This window comes from Bidens hawaiensis, unplaced genomic scaffold (assembly GCF_021521415.1).
Source record: "Bidens hawaiensis isolate Kalapana, Puna unplaced genomic scaffold, B.hawaiensis_p1.1 tig00049922_1, whole genome shotgun sequence".
Lineage (NCBI taxonomy): Eukaryota > Viridiplantae > Streptophyta > Magnoliopsida > Asterales > Asteraceae > Bidens > Bidens hawaiensis.
Window position 1 is genome coordinate 14,402 of NW_027498946.1, and position 6,584 is coordinate 20,985.

The following is a 6,584-nucleotide window of genomic DNA, read 5'->3' on the forward strand; positions in this document are numbered from 1 at the left end:
CAAAATTTCACCTGCATAAAAACTTTATGCAGAAGAAATACTAGACTGTGGGACTTATAGAGGTAGGGTACCAAAAAGACCCAAATACCCTTAAAGGATACCCGTGGGTCAGAGGAACACTCCTCACAAGGCACCTGCGGGACATACGGATCACCCGCATAACTTTGTAAAGGAAGAACATTCTTATATCACACACGGAAGTATCCAGGCACCCTCAGACGTCCTCCGCGTGATAGCACATCTACCCGCCAAAATGACCAGGAGACAGCGCAACAGGTTAGCTGTAAATAACCAATTGCCTTTTAGAAGATTTATCTATGCTTTCTTGGGCAATACGTGATCTCTCAACCAATAAATAAAGGACACATGTCCAGGTTGTTATAACCGGGCACATGGCCAGGGTTACATAACGTATTAAGACACGTGTCCAGGTTGTTATGCTCATGCACATGCAACGTATAGCTCAACCTATCATATGAGGGCACGTGTCCAGGTGGCTACGAGAGCATCTTCTAGAAAGGGACAGCTGGCCTAATCACATTCCCACACTCTTCGGCTATAAATACACTCTCAACTATCTACACTCAATACTTAAGTACTTTCTCTCTTTTACACTGTACTTATTCTTACGCCTCAGGGTGGTTACGGGAAGACCCCCTCTCTTGTCGTTCCCGTAACGAGCTCACGGTGTCTGTTTTGCATGTTCCGGTCACTGGACTTTTTGGAAGTTCTGCTCATATCGTGTTGGTTGTTATCGTATCCTACCCCGTAGACTCATTGAATCCAGGACCCGTTAAGAGGATCGGATCCGTGTTTCTTCAGACTACTTGCTAGTTATTTTAAATAAGTTGTTATGTGCTAGTATAAAAATATATTTAATGGCTATTGGCTAGTTATTTAACAAGTTAAAAACATTGTTTCTCTTAATATGGGTAATGCCATCATATGAAAATTTGAATGCTGGCAGAATATCGAAATCCTAGCAAATATCATTCATTTAACTGTTTTGCCCAAATACAACACTAAACGATCTTCCAAAACCAAGGGCAATTATTCATGTTTACCACATGCCAGTCAAGATACTATAAGAGCGGCATCAGAACCCGCTGACTTCCTGTGAAGCAGAGGTTTTAGACTCGATCACTTGCTCAGATGCTGCCATTGAGCTTCCTGTTAGGAAAGATTTAAGAAGGGTGAGTGCTTGCTTCGGTCTATGCAAAGGAACCTCGTGCCCCGCTCCTCTGACGGTCACAAAAGTCAAACCTTCATACTGTTGTGTCCATCCTCCCACCTATTTTAAACAGAGAACATCACACCAGAAATTAGTATCATCATGCACATCTCCGTCCTTACTTATCACGTGGGACCCACACCAAAATAACGAGGATGCATGTTCATGTATATGCAGAGGGAGGTTCAACTTTAAGTACAACATGAAGGTCTAAAATGTGTAGAAAGCATTGTGATAAACTAATTTGATGGTTAAGATAGATTTTGAAGTTGTTAATGCTTGAGAGGGGCAAAATAGGGAATTTATATGCTTTTCTTATTTTTCTAAAGAAAAATACAATAAAATCAAGAATTGTATTCTCTTTAAAATAAGTACAATATGGCTATATAATAAAAATTTTAATGTTTTTTTTTTAAAATACAATACATGTGTGGAAACAGAACAATTATATGTTAAACAAGATAGTTATAACCTATAAATCAGCATAGTTATATGTTAAACACAGGTATAAATGGACGCATATACCCCTCAACATAGAACAATGTGGCGCATTCTCATTGCTTCATAGGCAACCTCATTTTGAAGGGGTAGCTCTCTTTAAGTATATGTAATTACCTGGCCATCTTCATACCAAGCACGCCACGGGCCGATAGTCGTAAGGTTGAGAGCATCTATACTATAACGTGTAGAAGCCGTCGGAATCACCGCATCCGTATCACCACTACAACAAAAACAAAATTTTAAATATAATCAACACTGGCACCATTGCTTTCTGAAAATCACTAAATAAGTATTAAAAACAACCTGAACATCCAAATGCGAAGCCCTGAACTTATAAGTTCTTCATACACATCGAGCACTGATATAGGAGAATCTTTCCAGTACAACCCGACAACATTACTGCACAACAAAACAAAGTTGTTATTTGTTAACCTCCACAAAATAATTATATTAAATTTCAAAATTAAGTTATACCTGCAAGTTTCCCAAGTTCTCGATGAGTTCATATGATACGCATGAAGCGCATTTTGAACCTCAGGTAAATTGAAGTAAACTATCGTGTGTTGTTCGGTGCACGGATCATAACTCTGTCCAATATGCCCTACTCTCTGCCATACAAACAAAAGTCAATTATCGGTTGACATGAAGCACTTTGACCAACTTTTTAAAATAATTACTCACATGCCATCTTCTCAGAAGGCGGTTTGTGGCAGTGTTGGCGGTGCAAGGTGTAGTAAAGATGCTATAGGGATCAATATTACCCATTTCTTGATAAGCAATATCGGTTATCTGATCACACTCACGAGACGGCTGAATAAACGATTCCTTGTCGCATATATTGTTTGCTTTCTTGTAAGTTTGGTCGGAAATCATACCAGCAGCTCACATAAATTGAAAAAGGCCAACATGATCACTATAATCATCTGTTAAGGCATTCCCCACCTGCAAAAATTTTAATTCTTTTACAAGTTAAATAAGGTTTTTGTCCCCATGGTTTGACTCAAATAATCCTTCTAATCCATTAGTTTAAATTTGACTTCTCATAGTCCCAATAGTTTCATCCTCGTATCAATTAAATTCCAGCCCACTAACCTTATTTAAATTTTCTGTGTAACATTTTATTTAAAGACCAAAAAACCCTAGGGTTTGGTCTTTGAGTGAAACGTTAACATAAAATTAAAATTGATACGAGAAACTATTGGGCTAAAAAAGTCAAATTGAAATAACAAACTAAAAGGGTTATTTGGGTCAAACCACATGGACTAAAACCGCATTTAGTCATCTTTTACATAACATAGTAAACAAGTAATAAGACTTTGGTTAAAGAATATTATGTACCATGAAACCCTTGAGATTAATGGGACTCCCCGTGTTTGCTTTGTTATATCTCACAATCGCTTGGCTTAATTGAGGAACACAATGTCCTGAAAATGAAAATAACCTAATCACATTATTATAAACTATAACGCATATAAAAGGAACAATGCTTATTTACACTTATGTACCTGCATAGCTCTCGCCTGTTAGATAAAATTCCCTTCCTTTATATTCAGGAAACCGTTCAAGCCAGTTCAATAGAAATTGAAGTGCATCTTCAGCTTTAAGTTGTAACACCAATAACATAATTAGAAATCAAGAAAACTACATAAGCATCATAATGATAGTATATACAAATTAATTTGAAGTTGTACCAGTTCTTTTATCGCCATTGCTCCTAATATCTGAAGAGGTATTCGAGTACGAATAACCAACTCCAACAGGCGAATCAAGAAACAGCAAATTCGCCACTGCAAATCAGTTAAGCATACAACTTAATTAAACTAGGGGTGTGTTTTTTAACCGTACCCGACTACCGAACCCGAATTAGAGAATACCTGAAAAACCCGAACATGAATAACCCGAACGTGACCAACCCGAACATTATATGGTTCAGTTACCAGTCATTTTTTATCAACTAAAAACCCGAACAACCCGACCCGAAAAACAACCCAAACATTTATTGATTTTTCTTTATAGATGTGTTTTGGTTTGGAGTCTTATCTATCTAAAACCCGAAGAACATCCTATATAATAAACCCTAACTCGGTTGCATCTCGGACGTTCTATGATGTCTAACCATGAGTCAGTTTATATAAGTTGCTAGTTAAGACATTACCAATTATAATAACAAAACAATTAGGAAACATTACCAACTATGAGTTACTTGTGATTTGGAGTCAGAAATTACATCCAACATCCCTGGGCAAAACCCGAAGAACAGCCTATATAATAAATTACAAAGTGTTACTTACTAAACAGTGTTCCAAGAGTATGGATTCAAGTAAACAGAGTTGCCATCTTTATTAACATGAAATGGGCCCACTTCTTCAGCCATGCCAAATGCAATTGATGAACACCCAGGTCCTTAATAAACACAGCAATCTTAATAAGCAAGCAAACCATAATTACTTATTTAAACATGATTAATGAAACCTCCATTGAGCCAAAGAACAAGAGGCTTTGAAGCAGGATCCTCAGTGACTTCAGTGAGCCATTAAAACAGAGCCCTTCCAGATTCTTGGTTAACAGTTACGTAACCAGCATAGTGCTTGAAGTCAACATTAAATTTTTGACCGGGTAAGCTGGTAACTTGATCTAACTTCTTCTGTTGATTAATGGCGTCTGAGTTGACTGATGAGATGAAGAAGAAGATGAGAAAGGCCCAATTTTGGATTGATATCTTCATTTGGGGAAGATGAAGATAGAGTGTGAGAACCGAGGATAGATATATATATATATATATATATATATATATATATTGAATGTTGGATATTAATAGAAATGGAAGTAGAAGATGAATGTTAAAGTTCTGAGTTAAGGGGACCATACCTTTACCTTTACCTTCTGCTGTGTAATTAGTTTGTTGGGACGTTAAAACAAATCACTTTTCGTTACGGAACGGTGGCACTAGCCATATACGACAATCAAATCTATACTTAGAACTTCTAGGTCCTGTTTGTTTTGTAAGAGGCACAATGTCTGAAGTATGCGAACCATATCTGTAGAAATCTGTAAAAGAAGAGGTAGATCAAATCCTCTGCATTTTGTAAGAAGAAGATTGTTTGTTTTTAACGTTTGTAGATTGCTAAAATAAACTGATGGTGGTGTACGAACTGTGGGGGTAGGTGGTGATGCTGCTGGATGGTGATAGTGGTAGTGCAGATAGTGGGCGATGGTGGTGGTGGACGGTGGGTGGTGGCGGACGGTGGGTAGTGGTGGTGGACGGTGTGGTGGCGGACAGTGAGTGGATTGTGGAAGGTGGTGGTGACAGACCGTGGGTGGGTGGTGGTGGTGGCTAACGGTGGGTGGTGGTGGTGGACATTGTGTGTTGGTAGGGTATAGTGCTTTAACCCTCTGCAGACCTTATAAGATCTCAGAAGTGGATGACTCAAGTATGCACCAAGAAGAGCTCGTATAGACGTTTTTTAATTAAACGTCTTTGAGAAAAAAAATAGTTTGCAGATGGCAATGTTTGCGCGTGGTCTTCGCGGCGCCGTCAAAAGATGTTGCGAAGACCTTTTTTAGAAAACAAACAACACCTCACACAACCCTGCATCGAATTAAGATTGCAAATATACAAATTAAGGAGTAAGAACTGGACTCAAGGACTAAATTAAAGAAAAGACTCGATTATTATGGATAGCCACGGACTCATAAGCAAATATGAGAAGGAACTTCAAAGAGAACTAAAAGGAATAAAACTCGCGCGTTGCCACAAAGACAGAATTTGGTAGGTGTTGGTTTGATTTGTTAAGGTACCAGTATAGACTGGTTCTCCGTATAGCAATGAAAGAGAAACCCCAATAAAATAAAGTCGTAATATGCCCAAAATAACATCGATAGGTAGTTGGTTCATTGTTTGTTTTACCTTTTTACTGCTTATATATATAAACAGAACATAAAAAACGTAAAGATGAAACATTGAACGAAGGGGTGATGGCTGGGGGATTTTCGGCGTGGTGAAGGAGTGCAACAACTACTATACCAAGCAATGGATTTATTTTTTCTTTCTATTCATTTTGTGTTTATGTAAAAAATCGATGACGAAACTGTTTATACCTGGTACCAAATTTAATAAATGGTTGTTAAGTAGAAATTCCTTGTAATATAAATAGCTACATATGTTAGGTCATATATTGGTGAGACTGATGCATATCAAACGAGCTACAACATGATCAAGACGGAAGAAAGACTTCAAACGAGTTGAAGTGTTGCACATTATATTATCGTTTATTGGTTTGGTTATGTGAATGTCGAAATCTCCTTGGGCCTAGATTGCTTGTTTATGGGCTTGGCATTGGGCCTTTGTAATTGCAATCCTATATAAATGTATGTTATTCCAAAGATTAGGGTCAACAATCATAGAGCACACACATAGCTACCATAAACTCTAGAGAGCAAAGTCGATTTATCAAGAACTTATGTACTCGAAGTTTGGTGATAATAAACGTGTGCATTGAAGTTTTTCTTGTTCTTATTAGTCATCTATATTGTTCTTGAATTACCACGATATTTGGATTTCGCACAAACATCGTCTTCATATTGAAATCATATTGTCTAGATCCAGATTTGGGACTTACAATTGGTATCAGAGCAACAAGAATTGTTTGTGGCTCAGGTTCGTGATATCATCGGTTCAAGATCAAAGGGACGTGGTATTGTTGCTGTTTGATGTCTTAATCTAGGCATATGCTATTGTGTTATTTATTATGCTGAAAAATAAGTCAATTGATCCTCAAAAAAAATTCGGATCAGTTTGTTTGGTGTTGGATCCAGTAATTTGAGAAATTGAAGGTAATTGATTGCTGTTGAA

The 6,584-nt window shown here is 37.5% G+C and overlaps 1 pseudogene across 1 annotated transcript; it reads right to left on the bottom strand.

The window, feature by feature from the left end:
• Positions 1-1,038: 1,038 nt before the first annotated feature.
• Positions 1,039-4,465, bottom strand: LOC143598299 (serine carboxypeptidase II-2-like; annotated as a pseudogene). Its single transcript, XR_013147087.1, has 10 exons — positions 4,205-4,465; positions 4,027-4,135; positions 3,424-3,518; positions 3,238-3,330; positions 3,071-3,156; positions 2,414-2,674; positions 2,207-2,340; positions 2,036-2,131; positions 1,847-1,952; positions 1,039-1,291 (listed from the first exon to the last, which is right to left on the bottom strand). The product of XR_013147087.1 is annotated as a serine carboxypeptidase II-2-like (transcript).
• Between the last annotated feature and the right edge of the window lie 2,119 nt (positions 4,466-6,584).